The following is a 10,000-nucleotide window of genomic DNA, read 5'->3' on the forward strand; positions in this document are numbered from 1 at the left end:
CTGTATTTTATCTGATATCTGAATTTGGGAAAAAAGACACTTTATCTAACCGCTGTTTAAATGCATTCTTTTTTCTTTTCAGCATTTCGATACAGGACATTTGTTCATCAACAGCAAAACATAACCTTACCAAAACATTTCCTCGTAACAGAACAATTTATTTTTTGCCGCACGAAGGAGAAAAAAAAAAAAAAATTGATCTCCCTCAAGGATTAAGAGTGCATTAACAACTCCCGGATTACTCCTTCCCAAACATTTTCTTCGCGCGCCCTAGAGAAGACTACTAAACGTCTCTTGGTCGTTTCTCAGACACGATCTTTATAACGAGAAGCCCAAAGGGATCCACGCGGAATCGAGATGGACGGAAGTGAACCCCAAAGTCTTCTACTTTAGAAGACATTAAAGGGCTGAAGAGAACCGGTGGCATGCGACCACGTTTTTGTACGCGGTGTTTATATCTATAAAAATACATATCCAATTGCGATAATCATGTATATAAAAAAAAAATAAGTCGAGGATTCGTCCTTCGCAGACTAACTCCCTCTTCTAAAATTTGCGTCCCTGTCCTGCCGAGACAACTTGGAGCCGGCGTCCCGCGCCTGCCGAAGGGGAAGGCGAACTGGGTCACCTTAGGTGAGAGAGGAGCGCGCTCGGGTATACCAGGTGACTGGCCAAAGGGAGAGAGGCGTGGCAGGCATAAGGAAGGAGTGTAAGGATGGGTGGGTGAGGTAGAACTCAATGGGCAAATGGGCGGGTCGGAGTTAGAGTTTTCTGGTGGGCGGGTGGGCTTTCTGGTGGGTGGCCGGCCGGAAGGTGTTGGAAGAACTGGCTCCAGCAACGCTCTTAGCTGCACTGCGCCACCTCGCCCCCTTCCTTCTCCCCCGCCGAAGCGCCACGCCCCTCGCAGGCTGCCTACGTTGATTCAAAGTTTCCTCCTCTCGGAACATCGACCATAACACCATTCCTTTCATCCTCTCCTCCTCCTCCTCTCCCCCCTCCCCCCTCCCTCCCTCTCCTTCTTCTCCTCCTCCTCTTCCTTTTCCTCCCTCTATCGGCACAGGGTAAAACATTTCCTTACAACCCCCCACCCCCCACCCCAACCGATGCGAACAACTTAATACAAGTCCTTTCTTTAAAAACAAAATAAATAAATAAATAATAAGAACATAAACCGTCCATACAACTCCCGTCCTGTCCCTGGGCAAGCCGCTCTCACTCCTCAATCATAAAAAAACGAGTGACGGTCAGATAACCACCATTATCGTTATAATCATAAAATCAAAAGCGTCGTTACGTTAACAACAGCCTTAACGGTTCTGACGGTCAAATCGGCCATAGCAGTTCTAACGGTCATAACAGTCACAACGGTCATAACAGTCGTAACGGTTATAACAGTCATAACGAAACGCTTGCTTAAATACTCTTCCTGCGCCGGTTCGGTTCCGGTTCCTAAATCACACGTTATATTTTTATCGTTTGATGTCCGGAAATGATACCAGCATTTGGCCTGATCAAAGCTGCAGTTTAAAAAAATATATATCATCACTACATATTTGTTAAACAGAATGAACAGCATTTTCGCTTAAAAAAATATTGAAGAATTAGTATTGGTACAGAAAAAAATAAATAAATAAAAATAAAAGAAAAAGAAAATGCCACTTTCAATATACGCTTAAAACACAATAACGTTTACACTGAAAACACACAAAAGTATCAGTAATGAATTCTTCCATCCCTTCACCGCCATAGATTCCATACAATACTCCCAAACCACCATCCACGCCGCCGCCAAAAAAAACACGAGGACCAACAAACAGCACGACGCCCTTACACCTAAAGAAGCACACTCGACCCACGACCCCCCACCGCATGCATACCGGCGCCTCCGGACAGCCCCGCCGACGAGATCATCCCCCTCAACCCCTGCCATTCATGCCACTGCAACCTCAAACATGGAAGTCGGGGGGGGGGGGGGAGGAGGAGGAGGAGGAGGAGGAGGAGGAGGAGGAGGAGGAGGAGGAGGAGGAGGAGGAGGAGGAGGAGGAGGAGGGGGGAAGGGGAAGGGGAAGGGGAAGGGGAAGGGGATGGGGAAGGGGTGGGGGAGGGAGAGGGTGAGGTGGGTCGAGGGGGGGGAGGGGGGAGTAGTAGTAGTTCGGAATTTGGAAAAGAATGGAGGAAGGGAATGTGTGTGTGTGTGTGTGTGTGTGTGTGTGTGTGTGTGTGTGTGTGTGTGTGTGTGTGTGTGTGTGTGTGTGTGTGTGTGAGTGTGTGTGTGTGTGTGCATACATGCATACTTACATACATAAATTATATATACATATATATATGCATATATACATATATACAGAGAGAGATATAGAGAGAGAGAAATTTCCCGGACCGGGCATCGAAACACATTTCAGCAAAATTTACTCTACATCATTTATCTCTTAGCCTGATCCGAACCCGAACTCCAGTTGGAAAAGGGGGGGGAGTTGGGAGGTGGGGGGGGTCACTGATCATATTTGGCGTCTTAACAACCAAACAATGAGAGGAAAAATCCAATTAAATTCAAAGATGGGCAAACACGAGCCATTTACCTCCCCCCTCCCCCTCCCCTACCTCCCCGCCCGCCGCCCCAATTCCGTAGCATCATTTATTCACTAAGAACAAACACGACCGTTGTATTCCTGGAATAATGTGCTGTGTGCGGAGTAATCTCGTTCCTCTTCTAATCTCTAATCATTTTTCTTCTTCTTTAGACTAAAAGGAACATTCAGCGCAAGAAAATTAGCACTAGCAGTTAAATACGCACAGCGCGAGGAGCGAAATTCGCGCTGAAAACTGCGACTTCAAAAAGGTGATGAATACATCTGTGTACTCAAATGATGACATTAAAAAACATCTGGTCCCCATTTGCACCCAGTCACACGTTCAAACACACGCACACGCACAAGCACACGCACACACACACATACACACATATACACACATATACATACATATACATACATACATACATACACAAACACACACACACACACACACACACACACACACACACACACACACACACACACACACACGCGCGCACACGCACGCGCACGCACACACGGGGGGTAATCTGTCGGCATTCCAATAGTCTGTCAAAGATGCATTACTGCGCTGAAATTTCGGGGACATTTTAACGCCGATACAAGTTGCATTTTCCCCTGAAACCCATTTCCTCGGGAGCATCACAAACGAAGCGCAACGGAGTACAAATATGTATATACATGAGCAGAATAAATTCACTATTCTGATTCGTCCCTAGACAGTCAGCTCTGCAATGGGAGGGCCCAGGAGTGGAGGAGGGGGGGGGGGGGTAATGGAAGGGGAATGGAGAGGGGATGGAGGAAGAGAGAGACGAACGGGGGGGGGGGGGGGGTGGCGTTGGAGATGGGAAAAGAGTAGGAATAGGGATGGAGACAGAAGGGAATGAGAGGGAGGGATAGGGGAAAGGGGGGATGTTAGTCGAGGGAGAAGACAGGAGACGGAATGGGGAAGAGCCTGAGGGGAGAGTGAAGGGAGGGGGAGCGTGAGGAGAGAAAGGAGGAGAAGAGGAGAAAAGGAGAAGGGCAAGAGAAGGGAATGAGAACGAGAAAGAGAAGAGGACGATGTGCTCTGTGACCCCAAAACAGATTTGCTAAGCAACAGAAACTTTAGTGGCGTTTGCGAATGTGCTTCTCATACTAGTACAGAGTGCGCCTGCCCCCCCCCCCCCCCCTCTCTCTCTCTCTCTCTCTCTCTCTCTCTCTCTCTCTCTCTCTCTCTCTCTCTCTCTCTCTCTCTCTCTCTCTCTCTCTCTCTCTCTCTCTCTCTCTCTCGTATCATTTGATCTCGCGGCCATGTACATTTCCAACACTCGATTACCGGTTTCTCGGAGGACGAGTAGATAGAGACAGACAGATTCTCGATAACACGATAAGATAACAAGGTCCATGATGTTGCCATCGCGCGCGGGTGTGTGGGCGCGCGTGTGTGTGTGTGTGTGTGTGTGTGTGTGTGTGTGTGTGTGTGTGTGTGTGTGTGTGTGTGTGTGTGTGTGTGTGTGTGTGTGTGTGTGAGAGAGAGAGAGAGAGAGAGAGAGAGAGAGAGAGAGAGAGAGAGAGAGAGAGAGAGAGAGAGAGAGAGAGAGAGAGAGAGAGAGTGTGTGTGTGTGTGCGTATGTGTGTGTCTGCAATCGTGCAGCGAGTAAAAGTGCGAGTACATGTGTATATTTCTGTGCGGCGAGTGTGCGCGAGCGTGCACGTGTGCGTGTTGTAAGGGGGGTGGGGGTCATTCTCAAGAAAGAAAATTGCGTATTGTTAATCCTGTGTGGCCGAGTTGGCTCAGTGCTGTTTGGCCTTGAAGCCTGCCAGTGTTTAGTCACTTAATTTTTTGTTGTTGCTTTTGCTGTTGATGCTGTTCTTTTATAACTTTTGGGTGTTTTCTTTATCTTCTCTCCACATGCTAACCACACATGATGCCACCTCATCAACTGCGAGTTATGACACCCTTTCCCTTCTTGACACTCCAAAGCTCTCATTCCTCACCCCTCTCCCACTCTCTCCCTCTCCTCCCCCCTCACAACTTTCATCACTCCGCTTGCACAATCACCCCAACACGCCTTATCAGTCTCCTCTCTGTAATCTCTATATGAAAACACGGCCTCTTAAAAGAAAACTACACAATTCGCACAAGCCTTGAATATTATAAGGGAAGATTGGGACGCTCAAAAAAAAAGAAAGAAAAAAAAAAAGCAAGACTCCGAGGATAATTCATTCCGCAATTACTTTTGCCCATTTCGCCCAACCCGCCGCCATGCTATTCTCGGAAACCAGGCATAATCTAAAGCCAGGCGCCTCACCACACCGGGGGGGAGGAAGGGGGTAGGAGGGGGAGAGGAGGAAAGGGGTAAGGCGAGGGAGGGGTAGGAGTGAGGAGGAGGAGGGAGGGAGAGGTAGTAAGGGAGGAGAGCAGCCCATTCTCCCAAAACATGATTTGGCGCCTCCCGCTCCCCCTCCCCTTCTCCTTCCCTCTCTTTCCCTCTCCCGCCTCCTCCCCTAACTCACCCCCTTCACTCTTATTCTCTCGCTCGCTTACACCCTCCTCTCTCCACCTTCCTCCAGGGGGCTATCTCCAGGGGCCCACAACCCCTCCCCGGCGCCCTCGCGTCAAGGGCCGGCCGATCGCTTCCCGAAAGCCCTTGCGAAAGACCCTGAGTGTTTTCGCTAAGCGCAGGGTATAATTAGCGCCGGCGAATGAGGCTTATCCAAACAACTCCGCGCGTATTCACCGCTGCCCGCGCAATTATCCATCCTCTCCTCCCTCCCCTTCCTCTCTCCCTCCCCCTCTCCCTCTCCCTCCCCCCTCCTTCCTCCTTCCCTCTCCTACCTCTCTTCTTCCTCCTCCTTTACCTCCTCCGTTTCCTTCTTCTCCTTTTCCTTCTCCTTCTCCTCTTCCTTCTCTTTCTCCTCCTCCCTCTTTCTCCTCCTCCTCCGTCCCCTCCTTCTCCTGTGCCCAAATCTCACCAATAACGGAAATCTTGACGAAGACGAAGGAGGCGTCAGGATGGTGAAGAGTCATGAGGGGTGGGAGGAGGAGGAGGAGGAGGAGGAGGAGGAGGAGGAGGAGGAGGAGGAGGAGGAGGAGGAGGAGGAGAGGAGAAGGAGAAGGAGAAGGAGAAGGAGAAGGAGAAGGAGAAGGAGAAGGAGAAGGAGAAGGAGAAGGAGAAGGAGAAGGAGAAGGAGAAGGAGAAGGAGAAGGAGAAGGAGGAGGAGGAGAAGGAGGAGGAGGAGGAGAAGGAGAAGGATGAAGAGAAGGAGAAGGAGAAGGATGAAGAGAAGGAGAAGGAGAAGGAGGAGGAGGAGAAGGAGGAAGAGAAGGAGGAGAAGGAGGTGGAGGAGGAGGAGGAGGAGAAGGAGGAGAGGAGGAGGAGGAGAGGAGAAGGAGGGAAGGAGAAGGAGGAGAGGAGAAGGAATAGAGGAGAAGGAGGAGAGAAGAAGGAGGAGAGGAGAGGAGAAGGAGAGGAGAAGGAGGAGAGAAGGAGGAGAGGAGGAGAGAAGGAGGAGAGGAGGAGAGAAGGAGGAGAGGAGGAGGAGGAGAGAAGAAGGAGGAGAGGAGGAGGAGGAGAGAAGGAGGAGGAGAGAAGGAGGAGGAGAGGAGGAGGAGGAGAGAAGAAGGAGGAGAGGAGGTGAAGGAGAAAGAGAAGGAGGAGGAGAGGTGAAGGAGAAAGAGAAGGAGGAGGAGAGGAGGTGAAGGAGAAAGAGAAGGAGGAGGAGAGGAGGTGAAGGAGAAAGAGAAGGAGGAGGAGGAGGAGGAGAGGTGAAGGAGAAAGAGAAGGAGGAGGAGGAGGAGAGGTGAAGGAGAAAGAGAAGGAGGAGGAGGAGGAGAGGTGAAGGAGAAAGAGAAGGAGGAGATGTGAAGGAGAAAGAGAAGGAGGAGGAGGAGGAGAGGTGAAGGAGAAAGAGGAGGAGGAGGAGGAGGAGAGGTGAAGGAGAAAGAGAAGGAGGAGGAGGAGGAGAGGTGAAGGAGAAAGAGAAGGAGGAGGAGGAGGAGGAGGAGGAGGAGGAGGAGGAGGAGGAGGAGGAGGAGGAGGAGGAGGAGGAGGAGGAGGAGAAAGAGGAAAACGTAATGGTAAAGAAAATGGATGAAGGTGATGAGCAGAGATAGGGGAAGAAGGGAAAGGGAAGGGCAGGGCAGGGAGAGCAAAGGGAGGGCGTACGGGCGTGAGAGTGAAGCGGTAACAGCACGCCTGGGACCCATCATTGAGGGGCCGGGCGCTCCCACCCATTCTTTTCCAGAAGGTCAAGTGTCAGCAGAGACGGCACTCCAAGCCCCCGTAATTCCACCCCGCTGGCACTGATCACCGCAGCAAATCCCGCTCTGCCTCCCTCACCCCTCCGACGACCGTAAAACAAGACGGGGACCCCGACCACCGCTGTCGGAAGTCCGGACACCCGTCACCGCGAATGCACCTGATCAGCCATCGGCCGCAAAGGTTTTAATTCCCATCAGAATGACCGTAACGCCGATCACTTCGAACTCTCTCGACTTCCTTCGACTTCCTTCGACTTCCTTCGACCTCCTCCTCCGCCCCCCCCCTTCCCCCTACTCCCTACCATACCTCAACTGCAGCACCAGGCAGCCCTATCAAATCTCGACTGTGGCGAGAGGAAAAGCGAGGAGGGAGAGGCACGAAAGGAGAGGGAGAAACAAAAGAAGGAGGGTTAGGAAGAGGTGGAGAGGAAGGAATGTAATGAAAGGGAGGGACGGAACGGAAGAGAGAGAGGGTGAGGGAGAGGGATGGAGAAAAGGAGGGAGAGAAGGAGGGAGGGACAGAGAGCGAGAGAGAGACCCCTGGAACAAATTAATGGCCACGTGTTCTCAATTAAGATGAAGATGGAAGAGGGGGAAACGCAAAAGACAGGGAGAAAGACAGACAGAATGGTAAAGTGGAAATTATGAAGAGATAGAAAGAGGCGAAATTGATTGGGAAAGGGAACGACGCAGATAAATAAACAGGAAAAGAGAGGGGGAAAAGAAGTGAGGAGGAGGAAGAAAGTGAGAACATGAAGATAAAAAAAATCACAAAAAAAGGAAAGAAATGGATGAAATGAGGTACAGAAAAAAAGTGATGCGAAGAGACCAAAAAGGAAAACTGTTGAAAAATAATATTCAAAAAAGGAAAATCGGATGAAAAGACAAGGGACACTCAGGGATGCGAGATAAACAGAGGAGCGAATGGAAAGTAAATGGAAAGCAAATGGAAAGGAAAGGAGGAGAAAGGCAATCATTTCGGAGAGAAAAGGAAAGCCATTGATCTAGACAGGCAGGCTAGCTTTGGAAAGAAGTGGAAAGAGCGATGATACTGAGTAAAGAAAGGGAACAGAAAGAACGAGGGCACAATGGGGGAGGGAGGGAGGGAGGGAGGGAGAGAGAGAGAGAGAGAGAGAGAGAGAGAGAGAGAGAGAGAGAGAGAGAGAGAGAGAGAGAGAGAGAGAGAGAGAGAGAGAGAGAGAGAGAGAGAGAGAGAGACAGGGAAACGGATACAGACACCATGCACACGAGCGGAAACCTGTCAGGACGGGGGAAAGGGGCACAAACCGGGGAAAACAAGAACCCCCCCCCCCCGCCGGGATTTTTAGCGAAAGAGAAGAAATTATCCGGCAACTGTTTACGTATACATAACAGCGTTCGAAAATGAAATAAAAATGGAATGGATCTCTAAAAATAGAGAGGACGCCTTCCACGGACATGCGGGGAAATGAAACCTCGGAAACCCTGACATCATTCTTTCTCTTCATTGTCATAGCAGGCTGAGAGGAGGAGGTGGTAAGGGGGAGGGGATGAGGGAGGAGGAAAGGGTAAGAGGCAGGGAGGGGGGAAGTGGCAGGGAGGGGGGAAGTGGCAGGGAGGGGGGAAGTGGCAGGGAGGGGGGAAGGGGTAGGGAGGGGGGAAGGAGCAGGGAGGGGGGAAGGGGCAGGGAGGGGGGAAGGGGTAGGGAGGGGGGAAGGAGCAGGGAGGGGGGAAGGGGCAGGGAGGGGGGAAGGGGTAGGGAGGGGGAAGGGGTAGGGAGGGGGGAAGGGGCAGGGAGGGGGTAAGGGGGAGGGAGGGGGTAAGGGGGAGGGAGGGGGCAAGGGGGAGGAAGAAAGGGTAAGGAGGAAGGAGGAGGTGGAGGGGGAGGGGAGGAGGAGATGGAGCAAGGGAGGGGAGCGGGGAAGTAGGCCGGACGAAGGGTCGGGGAGGGAAGGAGGTATAGCTTTCGGCAGAAGATAAGGAAACGAAAACGTGAAAGAAATTCCATTCCGAAAGACACCCACTTCCGCAATAACTTGAGAAATAAAAAAAATATATATAAAAGAAAAATAAATAAAAAGAAAAAAAGAAAGAAGACCAATATATACGTTATATCTCCCCCCCACGCCGCCAGCCAAAATCAAACAGACCCAAACGCCAAAAATATCAATAAGAAACAAAAACAAAACGACGGGAAAACGTGTCCCAAACCTAAGGGCGGCCTCCTTCGTCAGGATCTGGTGTAGAGTCTCTAAAATGGGCATCATAAGCCTCTCGCAAGCCTCAAGATCTGAGGGGAGGACGACGCACATTAACTAATCAACACAACTGCGAGTACGAGTATTTTTAAACAATTAAACAAATAAATACATATATACATACACACATAAGTACGTAAGTAAGTACGTAAGTAAGTGCGTAAGTAAGTACGTAAGTAAGTGCGTAAGTACGTACGTAAGTAAGTGCGTAAGTAAGTACGTAAGTAAGTACGTAAGTAAGTACGTAAGTAAGTACGTAAGTATGTTAGGACTACACTTTAAGAAATAAAGGGGATTTTTTATATTTAATCATTACGATTTTTAAGCAATTCAAAGGGTCATGGGGCATATGCACAAAAGCTCTAGAAACCCCTTGTTTTTTTTTCATTGGGGGCGTACCTCTTCTCTCCCCTTCTATCCTCTTCTCTCCCCTTCTATCCTCTTCTCTCCCCTTCTATCCTCTTCTCTCCCCTTCTATCCTCTTCTCTCCCCTTCTATCCTCTTCTCTCCCCTTCTATCCTCTTCTCTCCCCTTCTATCCTCTTCTCTCCCCTTCTATCTCTCTCTCTCCCCTTCTATCCTCTTCTCTCCCCTTCTATCCTTTCTCCCCCCTTTTCTATCCTCTTCTCTCCCCTTCTATCCTCTTCTCTCCCCTTCTATCCTCTTTCCCCTTCAAATCCTATTCTCTCCCTTCTATCCTCTTCTCTCCCCTTCTATCCTCTTCTTCCCTTCTATCCTCTTCTCTCCCCTTCTATCCTCTTCTCTCCCCTTCCCTCTTCTCTCCCCTTCCCTCTTCTCTCCCTTTCCCTCTTCTCTCCCCTTCCCTCTTCTCTCCCCTTCCCTCTTCTCTCCCCTTCCCTCTTCTCCCATCCCTTCCTCTACTCTTTTCTGCTCTCTTCTCTCCTCTTTTTTTTTTCTCCTCTCCTCTCCACTTTTCTCCTCTCC

At 50.2% G+C, this 10,000-nt stretch overlaps 1 protein-coding gene across 10 annotated transcripts in view; it reads right to left on the bottom strand.

Annotated features, from left to right (window-relative positions):
• Positions 1-10,000, bottom strand: part of LOC125046208 (adenosylhomocysteinase-like 1) — a 234,893-nt gene that overhangs the window by 43,180 nt on the left and 181,713 nt on the right. For 3 of the 10 annotated variants that reach the window (XM_047643973.1, XM_047644008.1, XM_047643982.1), the window contains exon 2: positions 1-18. This exon is cut by the window's left edge and continues 251 nt beyond it. The exons of the other annotated variants lie outside the window; for them this stretch is intronic. The gene's annotated coding sequence lies outside the window, so the exon portion shown is untranslated. The remainder of the gene's footprint in view (positions 19-10,000) is intronic. 10 annotated transcript variants of the gene reach the window in all.

Source organism: Penaeus chinensis, chromosome 4, assembly GCF_019202785.1.
Source record: "Penaeus chinensis breed Huanghai No. 1 chromosome 4, ASM1920278v2, whole genome shotgun sequence".
Taxonomy (NCBI): Eukaryota; Metazoa; Arthropoda; class Malacostraca; order Decapoda; family Penaeidae; genus Penaeus; species Penaeus chinensis.